The sequence below is a fragment of the Lepidochelys kempii genome, chromosome 1 (assembly GCF_965140285.1).
Source record: "Lepidochelys kempii isolate rLepKem1 chromosome 1, rLepKem1.hap1, whole genome shotgun sequence".
In the NCBI taxonomy this organism is placed as follows: Eukaryota; Metazoa; Chordata; order Testudines; family Cheloniidae; genus Lepidochelys; species Lepidochelys kempii.
In genome coordinates, this window is record NC_136380.1 from 337,814,455 (window position 1) to 337,827,227 (window position 12,773).

The 12,773-nt window shown below is 45.7% G+C and overlaps 1 protein-coding gene across 12 annotated transcripts in view; it reads left to right on the forward strand.

Annotated features, from left to right (window-relative positions):
- FRMD4A (FERM domain containing 4A) overlaps window positions 1–12,773 on the forward strand; it is a 563,503-nt gene that overhangs the window by 345,413 nt on the left and 205,317 nt on the right. The window contains exon 1 of one of the 12 annotated variants that reach the window (XM_073328719.2): window positions 10,531–10,695. The exons of the other annotated variants lie outside the window; for them this stretch is intronic. The gene's annotated coding sequence lies outside the window, so the exon portion shown is untranslated. Of the gene's footprint in view, window positions 1–10,530; window positions 10,696–12,773 lie in introns of those variants that run through there. 12 annotated transcript variants of the gene reach the window in all.

The window sequence follows — 12,773 nt, forward strand, 5'->3', positions numbered from 1 at the left end:
TTGCTTTGTGTGCAAGCATTGCCTGGTAAGACTCCAAAAAACAAACCAGATGTGAAATAGAAATTGGAGATTAAACTATCAGAAGTTAAATAGCCTTTGTTAAATACTGATTGATTAATTAGAAGGTAGAATGGTTTTGGAGTTAAAACAAAGGACTAGTAGTCATGAGATATGGGTTCTATTCCCCAATCTGCCTTTGATTTGGTACATGACCTTAGTCAGGTAAATTAATCTTTTTGTGCCTCAGTTTTCCCCATCTGTTCAACCTGGATAATAATCTCACCTCACAGAGGTAGTCTGAGTCTTAATTAAAAGGACAACATCAATTTAAAAAACATAAATCTATTTGGCCTGTATCATTGCAGCCAGTTTCCCCTATTGTTTGTGTGTGTTTTTCACACTGCAACAGGGCAGAGAAAAAATATAACAATAGAAAAAACGTGATTGTAAAATAACAGAAATTTGTGAGATGGCTTAGAGAGTACCACAACAGTTGAGCCTGAATATAACTCATTTTTTAAACTGACCAGATTTTAAACTGATTGCACCCGTTTAGTGTTTGTAACCTGTTTTGAGTAGGTTTGGTTGAAAAATAACTTACTTTTGAAAAAATATATGAACTGCTGATGTTGTTTTCATTTCCAAGTGTTTCACACTCACCTGTTGTTTGCTTGCTTGGGGCCATAAAACTTTTTTTAATTTTAAAAGTTGCTTTAAACCTTTGTATTTTGAAACATTGTCTAAAACATTATCAAAATGGCTTTTGAGATTTTTTTTTATTTACCAGAAAAAGTTTCAATTACCATTTCAATATCATTTTATGTTTTCAAGATTTTTTTTAAAATATCAAAAGAAAGGCACAGAGCTGTTTGTGGAAAAAATATGTTTTTAAAATCACACCATTTTTGGCAGGAAAAGCTTTTTGATCAACATTAATTTTGAGATAGAAGGCACTGTTTAAACACAAAATACTGTTGTTCTGTCTGGTTTCTTATAAAATACATAGGGCACTTTGGAAGAAAGAAGCAAAGTAAACAAAAATGATTATCATTATAGTGACGCTAGTCACTGCTGACCTAAGTAATAATGTAGCGGCAAGTCCTACAGATTACAGGTACCAGTTTGGTGCCATATGAGTGTCACTTAGGAGGAAGAATACTCTATACCCAAGAGCAGTCAACTAGTTAATTTTATTTCATTCACAACTGTCTTTCCTTAACAGAGAAGACTATTCAGTGGTCTATACTGGGACTGGTTAATTCTAATCCCTGACGTTCTTCATAAAGAGGTCAACAATCTCAGTTGCCTAAAGCTTGTCCTCAGGCCTTTGCTACCTACACAGTTTTTCTGTAGCAAAGGAGACAAGTGCCCAGCCTACCAATGAACTATCAAGAGTCATTTAAAGCCCCCTCCAAAGGCTTTATTCAGCCTTAAGGTGCCCCTCTGCCACGGAGGTAGCTGTATGCTGAATGGGAAGTTCTTCCTTTTGAGTTCTTCCTGGAGTACTGTGTTCTATTCTGGGTACCACACTTTTGGAGAGATGTGGACAAGCTGGAGCAAGCCCAGAGGAGAACAACAAAAACGAGAAAAGGTTTAGAAAAGCTGACCTATGAGGAAAGGCTTAAAAAACTGAGCACTTTAGCCTTGAGAAAAGAAGACCCAGGGGGGACCTGATACCAGTCTTCAACTATATTAAAGGCTGTTATAAAGAGGATGGCGACTGATTGTTCTCTATGTCCACTGAAGGTAGATCAAGAAGTAATGGGATTAATTTGCAACCAGGGAGATTTAGGTTAGATATTAGGAAAAACTTTCAAACTCTAAGTATAGTTAAACTCTGGACTAGGCCTCCAGGGGGAGGTTGTGGAATCCCCATCAGTGGAGGCTTTGGAGACTAGGTTAGACAAATACATGTCAGGGATAGTCTATGGTTTACTTGGTCCTGCCTCAGCACAGGGGGCTGGAGTAGAAGACCTCTGGAGGTCCCTTCCAGCCCTACTTTACTATGATTCTGTGCCCTTCCCATCCCCCGCAGGGTGGAGTCAGTGATATTGCCCCACCCCTGCCATAGAGGCAATCCAATTCTAAGGGTGGAGGAAGTACACAGAATGCTCCTTGCTTCTCTCAGCATCCTGACTGGGGGATGGGTTGGGGGGGCGGGAGGAGAGCGGGGCTGGTGCTACCCTGGCTGACTGGCAAAGGTCTTTAATGGAGCTGTGAGGCCTATGAACAATTCTCCATGAAGGAGTACTCCTGAGCTTTGCTCAGCATGAAGAAGGGACATTTAGAGGCCAACAAACTCCTTCCACCCCACAGCAATCATGGAGAGTGGAAGCCAGGGCCAAAGCTTGCCATCCGCTGCTCTTTCCCAATGAGATGGAGCAGGTCCAAGCCCTTCACATCAAGTTTCAAAATAAGCAAGCATCCATCCCTTCCCACAGGACTGCTGTGATTCCCACTGCCCTTGTGTCCCAACGGGAGGGTGGGAAGTTTTTTGGCGTGGGCTCCACATCCCCCATGCTGCTCTGTTAGTGCCCCTGTGCTGCAGGGCTCTTTGCTTTTATGTCCCCCTGGATGCCCAGGCACACCTGTAGTAGGTCCTGAGTAGGTCAATCTGGGTCACAGCCAGCCACCATGAGGTCTGGGCACCCCATAGGGCCGCAGCCCAGGGCTAGAGTCTTAAGCCCCAGTGCTGAGCAGCTAGTATTCCAGCTTGTGCCCATATTCCATCTCTCATTACCTCACAGAGAGCTAAGTTATGGACACTACCCCAGCTCGGCTTTATTTGCCTGGATAATCGCTCAGCATCCTGCTGGCATACACTTTTGTAGTCCAATGAACCAAGAGTTTATTACACTGACTCTCTGGAAACATCAAGGTCTGCTTTCTTCCTCCTCTAGCTTCCCAGGATCCGTTCTGTATAGTCTCTGTGAAAACTGATCTGATGCCCTGCAGGCATATTTGTCCAAAGCCAAACTCTCCCTCTTCCCCTCACTTACCTCCTTTGCACTCCCAGGACTTAAGGGATTGCCCTGGAAACTAGTGGAAGAATGGGATGGAAGTAAAGAGGCATAGTTTTCTCAGCAGTTTAACATTTCTGGGTAAGAGTTAACTGGAAACATCTTGTGGGCAATGCAGCCAATTTGGAGATAGTCCCAGCCTGAAATGCACTGCTCTGTGGCACTCAGTATTTTATAGCTTCTAACTCCTGAATCGTTTACAGGCCATCCAGTCCATATCCAGCTCCATGAATGAGGTGCCGTTTATGACGGATTCCATTTCACGTTTCTGAATGAGTCATCTGTGGTTTCTGCATGGTTGTTTTGGGCTCTCGGTATCTAACAATGTCAGAAAGACAATTCATTCCAGGCTATTACTGAACACAAATGAGATAGGAGAGGACTGGCTTGGTTACAGAGTATGGAACTTTTCACCTCTTGGTCGCTGGCTCAAATCCAGGCCCACGAGAGTAACGGCTGACGGAAGTTCAGACCTGAGAACTCCTTGGTGGCATATGTGTAATGACTGGGTCATCTCAGTCCAGTTCCTAGTTTCCTAGTGTAGAGGTTTGTTTGCCACGTAGCGACAGTGACACTTCTGTCATTACTGAACTGAGCGCTGAGGAGCACAGTGAGCCCGGCTGTAACCGTACGCAATGTCCATTGACTTCAGTGGGAGCTGCTTCCACTTACAGCAGGGCTGAAAGTGGTCCTTGCTCTCCAGGGCTGTCTGTCTGATTCCATTCATTAATGGAAAGCACCAGCATTGTCCAGTGGACACCTGGCAGTGCAGAAACCAGTTCCATTCCTACCTCTGTCACTGGCTTACTCTTGGCCTTGGACAAGTTGCTTAGTGTAACATTTTCAAAAAGCATCAAAATCCAATTTTCAAAAGTGACTTAGAGCCTCAAAGGTATTTAGGTGCCTAACTCATTGATTTCAATGGGAGTTAGGCACTTAAATAGCTGAGAGGATATGGGTCATGGGAGCATAAGTACCATTAACTTTCAATGAGATTTAGGCTCCTAAATGCCTACGTCACTTTTTAAAATGTGACAGACTCCTAAATCACTTAGTTACACTTCACCTCCTTGTGCCTCAGTGTCACCATCTGTCACACAGGGATAATGACATTCTCTTTAGCAAAGTCCTTTAAAGTCTATGGATGCAAAGCACTCTAAGTATTATTTCATTATGTGACATTTTGTCGAACCTCCTTCGTACTAATTAATGAAGTTCTGGCATATGCAATATCTATAAGGCTGGAATTACACTTCTGAAAACACTAGGAATGCTCATATAACGGCTCTCACATTTGGATAGCACCCACAGGCCTAGCACCACATTCCATGTAAAGCATGTCGATGCTTTAATCTTTGCTAACGAGAATGGAGATGATTGTCAACATTTTTTTCTTTCTCATGAGGCCATTGTGTGTTTTTGTAACATTATTATCGGAAAGCAATAACAAGCAACGGGTGTGTTGTTGTTTTTGAGTCTGGGAATCTGCTTGCTAGATGCTTCCCTCTGCATATTTTAAAGTTAAATATTTGGGTTGCTGTTCCCTTTTCAGGTCCTGCCATGATACAAACTGGCTGGAGCAAGAACGAGCTACGGCCTGCTTCTAATCATCCTGGTGACTGTAGCTTAGACGAGTCCAGACTAAACGGTTGTTACGTAGTTTCATTGTTTGGGTATTGACAGCCCCCAGAGACCTTGTGAAGCTATGGAAACTTCTTGAAGAAAAATATTGTGGCTGTTGCTTTTGAATTATACTAGGCCATTTAAAGAGGTTTGAGCATAAGGTGAATAGTCACACTTGGAAGAATTATTGTTGGGTAACTCTGCATTTGAATACATATGTCCATTAGAAGAGGTGGAGACTAGTGGTTTCAGCATTGGGATAAAGGGTCATGAATCCTGGCTTAATTCTTGGCTGTGCTGCTAACTCAGGGGATAATGTTGGGCAAGTTACTAGGCCTCTCTGTGTCTGCCCATAGGAATAACACTTCCCTGCCTCTCAGGGGTATTGCAAAGCACAGTTAATCGATATTGTGCTGATGTTTGGATTAAAGGAACTACATAAATGAAAACTCTTGTTTCTGTTTATGTGGGGGACTCTATATATTATTCTCTACTATCCCTTCTGATTGATTTGTCTGAGACTGGGAAATGGGAAAGAACACTGACCCTCAAAACAAATTATTTCCTTCTGCTTTACTGTTTTCTGTGTGCCCCACCTTTCCCACTTACTGTTGTCCCCGCAACATTGTTCTTCCAGAGAACTGAATCCTTGGTTTCTGGGTTCTATAACACCCCAATATCAAGTCACCCAAAATCAGTGGCCAACAGAATCAGTGAAAATGTTGGTCCTGGTTCTTCCTTGGGAACCTAACTTCTCTCCTGCAGTCTGTGAGGTTACATGTACTGTTTCTTTAGATCTGAAGCGGGAAGCCAGTTGGGACCAGGCTGGGGAAGGTTCTAGGCAGCAGCTCTGCAGTGAAGTAGGGCAAGTTTGGGGATAATGCCTCTCTCCTTAGGCTAAGAGAGTTCCATGTCCATTGTTAGCAGAAAAAGCAACTGGGTCTGCCCCCCTTCCTCTTTGCCACAAGGCAGAGGCAATGAATGTTCTTCCTTGGCAGCCGTGCAAGAAGCAGCCTCCATTTCTAGGCCCGAAGTTTGCTCCTTTGTGCACAAACCTGATGTTATCTCTGCTCTGACTATACAGTTATTTAAAGCACAGATGCTGAATCATGACAGTGAAGATGCAGAAAATGGCTCAGAAGTGAGTCCCACATTGCTTAAAGTTTCCTGCATTTGTGTTTCCTATGTCCGTCTTTTTGGTGATTTTCCCGCATATTTGGGCTTCAGCAGATTGTGGGAAGGTGTTATGTCTACGTAAGGGGATGGTGGGCTGAGGCTGTAGCAGCAACATGGCCGGTAGATTCACGTCTACGTGGATGCACTAGCTAGCCGTTGCACTTGCATGGAATGATGCAGGAGTATTTCAGAGAAGAAGGATGGTCCAGTGGTTATGCTGTTAGCCTGGGTTTCAGAAGACCTGGGTTCAATTTCTTGCTCTGCTTCAGACTTCCTTGGACAAGTCACTTGGTCTCTCCATGCCTTAGTTCCGCATCTGTAGAATGGCAGTAATAGCACTGTCCTACCTCAGAGGGGCGGTGTGGGGATCGAGATGTTAATGTCTGGGAGGTGCTCAAGTACTGTGGTGATGGGGGCCATGTAAGTACCTAAGCTAGATAGATGGCCCTGCATTAGCGATAAGCGCTTCTGGTGTGGGCCAGGGGGAAAGCATCCCATCTTAATGCCTGGCCAGTGCCCAGCCCATTTACTTGGAGCCCTGTGCAGAGGGGAGAGGATTTGGGCCATTGTGAGTTGGCCTTTGTAGCCCAGGATAATGAAAATCCCCCATGCTGCACTGAAATGGGCAAATTGCACTTCTGAGCAGACTGAACCTCACCTTCCAGTGAAGCTTTGTTACTGTACATGAACTGAGTCATTTTTCAATTAGAGGCTTCCACTGTCTCTTGCCGTTTCTTTAACATAAAAGCCGTGCTTTCCCACTGTGAACAGAATAATGCACCGCCAGGGTGTGGTTCGTTATGTACGTGGAGGGATGGCTTTCAGTCAAAGGCTGGTCTGAGATGCAGGGAAATGGGTGAGCAATATTACTTTGGGGCTTTTCTAATTGAAGTAGCTGCCTAACTGAGAGTGAAGTCCATTGGACTGGCACATTCCTGTGCTGGAACAAGCCTGAGCAGACACTTGCATGGTGAGTGATGTCCTGAGACAAATTCATCTTTCTTACCAGTGATTTTTGAGGAGAGATGGACTGGGAATGCTTTGTTCCCATTCTGTGCTCAACTAGATTTAGCATGGCATTCAGATTCAAGGCCAGTGAGGGCTGCGGTTCAGGTCCTGAGCTATTCTGGCAAGATTTCTGGTCAGGGGTGCTGGAACAGTTTGTGTAGTGGGGGTGCTGAGAGCCATTGAACCAAACTGTAAACCCTGCATATGATTGAAACAACTTCAAGCCTGGGGGTGCAGCAGCACCCCTACTTCCAGCACCTGTGTTTCTGTTCCCCGCCGATCACCACAAATGCCAAAAATGTCTTGAGATCAGCTTTCTAGTGAGATTTCAGCCATCTTGGGCTGCAGCCAATGAGAATCCATAAAATAGGACCTTCCCTTTCATCCTACCTGGGTGAAAACTGTGGAAGGATGGGTATGAATCTGACCTGTCCCTGAAATGATGGGTTTAACGTTGTGGCCCAGCTTCAGCTAAATTTGGAGACAATACTATAAAACGGGGAAGATCCATTTCCAAAGCAATTGCACAAGGGACCAAATCAGCTGGCGTTTGTGCTGTTGCCACATAAACAGAAAGCAGGGTTATATGCTGTATCAGTGGTTCTCAAACTCTGGGTCGAGACCCCAAAGTGCATCGCGACCCCATTTTAATGAGGTTGCCAGGGCCGGTATTAGACTCGCTGGGACCCACAGCTGAAGCCAAACCTTGAGTGCTTTCGCCTGGGGCAGCGGGGCTCGGGCTCTGCCTATTCTTCCCCCACCCAGGGTCATGTAGTAATTTTTGTTCTTAGAAGTGCAGTGAAGTTTGAGAACTGCTGCGGTGTATTAATCGGCATCACCATTTAGGTCCATCTCGTCTAGCAAGAAAGCATGCTGCCACCAGCAGGTCAGGTGCTGCACTGCTTATAAAACAGGCGGCGACCACTCCTGAAAATGCCGCTCCTCTTGCCCACACGTGGCCAGTGCTGCTGTGGGTGCTCCACCTCGGACTCTGCCTCGTTGGCTCTTTGCACACCAGCGTGCATGGTTCCACAAGCACTGCAGCTGCTCCTCTCAGTCTGCTCAACAGCGTGATCGGAGCAGCCTCCTTCGGGACCGCTCCATCTCCCTGAGGAGCTCAGCAACAGCTTCTATTCCCATGGGTGGGCAGGTCCGACGCACACGGGTGCACTTGGCTGAGAAGTGTTCAGATAGGACACGCCGAACTGGGAAAGAACTGGCCCCTGCGAGCCTGTCGTCTCCTACCTCTTGTCGGGGGTGGCTTTCCGCTTTCTTGCAGTGTCCCCCTTTTCCTGTCTCCTGGCTTGGAAGTTTGTGGGGGAGGATGTGGAAAGGAAGAAATGGAAGCCACAGACTCTCTCTCGCACACTGCAGTGTTAAGGGGCCAGGCTGAGCGTGCCTGCCTGATCTGTCTCTGCTACTCTGGGCTCTGCCCTCTGGAGCCATGTCCAAAGCAGGAAGGTCAGTCACATGCCCGGCTTTTGGCTCCGCACCCCCACCTCCTCCCCACGTTGGCCCTAAGCGCTCAGAGGGCATAATCATGTTTCTACTTATTTAAACAGTGCCAGCAGCAGCCTGGGGCAGAGAGATTTGGATTTGGAGACCACAGGGCGAGCATGGTTGCGTCTAGATGTGCTATGCCATTTCACAAAGCCCAGACCACAAAGCCCTGGAAACAGGGACCATTCTGGCCATGCTGAGCTGCAACTTCTGAGCGTGAAAATGGGTTATCTCTGATAATACTAGTACGTAGCTTGTACTTGTAGCCATTGATCTATCGGTGCTTAACAAAGGAAGCCAGCACTCTTCTTGCCATTGGACAGATGGGGAAACTGAGGCACAGAGTGGTGAAATGACTTGACCATGGTCACCCAGTAGAGACGGGAATAGAACCGAGTTCTCCTGGCTAGTCCCACTATAGGAATCAGAATGATTCTATAGTAATCAATCTTTGTTCAAACCCAGTCACTATTCAAAGGACCAGGGCTGTCATTGCTGGGGAGGAGACACTATTTTCTCCTACAGAACAAAAATTGAATCTCTACTCTAACTGCAAAACTGAACTCAGCCTGAGCTGCAAGCAGCACCTCTGTAATATAAAATTAATACAGACAATTTCTGTAAAAGCCTGATTCTCATATTTTCCTCACATCAAACCAGTGCTATTTCTGGAAAGCATTTCCCACTAGAGTTTCTGTGAAATCCTCGTCAACAGCTAATGCTCAGCGGTTACCTTGCAGGAGAAACTCCAGTCCTCAAAGGGAAATGGTGAGAAGCAAATGTGGAAGCTCCCTTACTAAGAAAAGGAAAAACACCCTCCAGTGTTTTATAGCAGTCACCCCAAATGCTACAGGTAAACTGTAGTGGTTTGGACCACTTTTCACATGGGCTTAGATTAAGGTAATCAGACATCCCAATACTAGGGGCTTTGTCTTATATAGGACCCTATAGCCCGCTTCCTCCCCCTCCCCCCCCATCCTGATTGTTCATACTTGCTACCTGGTCACCCTAGCTTAGATCTGGTTTGTACAGTGTTTGCACTGATTTAACTGTTTCACTTAGGGGTGTGATTTTATACTGGTATAGTTATACCGGTACAACCCCTAGTGTGGGCACAGTTATACTGGCATAAAGGTGCCTTTTCCCATTATAGTTTAGTCCCCTTCCCATACAAGAATAGCTAGACTGGTCTAAGCACTGTAGCCACACTAGGGGGCTTGTACCTTTTTATACCAGGATAGTTAAAGTGGTACAAAAACTGTGTGTATACAGGATACAGCCCCAGACTGCTGCATCTTTGAATCAGGCTCGTGCTGTTTTTCCAACAGACTCGGGACCTCCTGAGTGAAGGATTTCTTTGGGGCTTGTGCTGATTTGTTCCCTCCTCTTCCTTTTCCTTAGGAATATTTTCACCGACTCAGCATAGCTCCTTCCTGCTGCTAGCATAATTCAAGACATAACTTTGCCCTGACTGCATATGCCGGAAAGGAAATTGAAAGATTAACAAGTCCAGGCTGCTTCCCCCACCCCCTCGCCCGCCACTTCTTCTCATGATTACTATTATTATTATTTAAAGGTGGGTGTGTGTGTATTAGGCATTGTAGGGAAATCCACATACACACAAACCCCGCCATACTGCCTATCTTTCATCTCCCTTCCCAGGTTTGGCATTAGTCATAAACCCAGATGTTAGAAGGCAGAGCTCAGCAGATCACCAAATGAATATACTTGCACGCTGCTCCAAGGGTTCATATATTTCACATGACCCAGCGTCAGTGGCTGATGCTTGCCCCCACCTCTCTTCCCCCACACACACACACACGCACACACACACAGAGCCAGCCTCCTTTCATTTAAAGTGTGTTTTTGCCTGCACGTGAGCCACTAATAGGAAAAGCTCTCAAAGCAAAGCCTGCAGAAGAGCTATTGGTTTGAATCTGCTCCCAGGCTTTTCTGGTGGCATGTTCTGCATGTGTGAAATCTTGCAGTGTTGCAAGCAGGTTTTGGTTTGTTGTTGTTTTTTCTCCCCCACTCTCTCTCTCTCTCTCGCGCGCTGAGGATGGAGATTGCTGTGGTTCACTCTGGATCGCCGCCAGTGTCTATCTAAGAGACCGTTAGCTGGGAGATGGGATGTGGTAGCATTGTGGAACTCCTTGCAGACACACACACAGAGGGAGGGGAGAGAAGAGGAGAAAAGGGCTGTGCCTGCCTCCTAGCGAACCACACAGAGGAGGAGGGACAGGGAAATGGATGCTGCTTGTTAGGCCAAAGGCCTGCTTAATCTGGATTTAATGGGATGCTTTTTTCTGTGGACAATCTGGTTGAAATCTGAAGTGCTGCGGCTGCCGCTGAGGTGAAAAAAAGAAAGGTAACGTGTGCCTTTGTTTTCAGATAGGGACTTCGGTGGGGCCATGGCTTGGGCTGCATATTTAAAATGCTGTTGGAAGAACAGCTCAAAATAGATCTTTTATCTCTTATCATGTGCAATTAAAAACAAATCTCTCTACAAGATGCAAGGGTTTCCCCTCCCCCACGGATTTTAAATGAGGAGACAGAAATGTGTGTGGGAGGGATTTTAAAAAATGAATACATGTTGTGTTCAAGAAGCAGAGGTGCTAGCAGTATGAATTCATTGGGAGCGGGGAGCGGGGATTTGGGAGGTGGAGATGTTTGAATTCAGACAAATCTGGATGCATGCTTCCATTGACTGCTAAGATGGACTGTTCTTTCTACATTCCAAATGGCTGCAGCAAGTTAAATGCAGAGCTGGGGATTGAAAAAGCAAAGCCCTGGAAATATTTTCACTTCAGGCGTGCTTCTCTTCCTAGATTGCAGCAGAAAAGTTGTTACATATAAAGTCTAGAAATGGCAAATAAATGGCCCTGTTTCTAACCTCTCTGTGCATATATATCTATACGCACTGCAAATGGGTACACGTAAGATTGTTTTCTCCACTGCATTGTTAGCCTGTTTGCTGCTGGGGGAGAATTAGAAAAGTAGATTTGAGCATCTAATGCAAAATTTCCAGGAGAGACAATTGTTTCTAATAATAGCTCTGGCACTGGTTTAGTAAGGCACATCCAGGCGCGTGAGTGATCCAGCAATACTTGCTCGGAGACAACCCAGGTTGTGGAGAAATGTGAACCACAGCCTTTAAAACATTGTCTTGAGCAAAGTAAAAATAGCTGCACTTAGTTTTCTTTTAAATGGAATGGGGGGTACTCTGTGTGTGTGTGTGTTCTGTATGGCACTTAATAGCTCGCCATGGAGCTTACAGTTAAACTGCACATGCCTTTTTCTAAAGCAACGGTGCCTTATTCAGCATCCCCTTGTGCCAGTTTTATATCAGAGTAACTCCACCGGCTTCAGCTCACTTCTTCTGGTTTCACACGACTCGGATTTTGTGAACAGCCCCGAGGATGTGTGTAGTGCAAGGAATTGGGAGCTCTGGTTTGTGTGGCCGTGCCGTTTTCCCTGCTGAAAACTGAATCCCTCGCCCCAGAGAGATCTTGATGGTGCTAAACTAGAAGATTGAGTCTTGTTCACGTTCTGGGGATGGCAGAGGGCCCACAAGGAGGGCTGCTGCATGAATAGATGACTGCACACTGTTTGAACCCATTGCTTGCTGCTGACCCTGGCAATGTTATTGTGCTTTGGCTCAGGATGGCTGCTCAGAGCTACTTGTTCTAACCTTTCTGGCACAAGTTACCAGAAGCTTAACCTCTGCTGAAAATGTACAGCAAGTAATATTTTAGAAGAGAGACACAATAGGGCCATGCTGATTTATACCAGCTGAGGATCTGGTCCCAATGCGTCAGAACTATTTAGGGTTTGTCCTTTCTCAATAACCTGGAGTCCATTCATAATTTTTTTTAATACCACTAAGGTTCGGTGGCAAAGCAATTCTTTGAAGCAGCCTTTAATGGGAGCTTGGTTTGGGATTTAACCTTTAGGAACAGTACAATCAGCCCATCCACAGCAGCATATGGGGGCCTGCTACTGTTCCCGTTCAAATCTTCCATTGATTTCACTGGTGCAGGAATAAACCCAAATTGCCTTGTGCTGTAGGAGGAAAAGCCGCTGGTGGTGTAGAGTTTCAGCAGCAGACAAGTCTGATCATTTTCTGCCATGGAACATGGAGTTTATTTAAGCACAAAGCGTGCGGCGGGCACTGTGGCAGAAGTCCGTGGTAGCTAAATACCTGTTGCTTCCTTTAATTAGATACAATATTTTGAAATGCCTGGGAATCAACACCAACCTGAGCTGCGAATGGGAACTGTATTTTCTGCAAAGTGGGGGATCAATCAGGAGGGGAGGGAAATGGTAGAAATTGCTATTAGTAGTTCCAGGGGGCTTGTCTTCATGTACAGTGCTGCAGCAGCACCGCTGTCATGCCTTAGTGAAGACGCTACTGCACCGATGGGAGAACTTCTCCGTCCGTGTAGT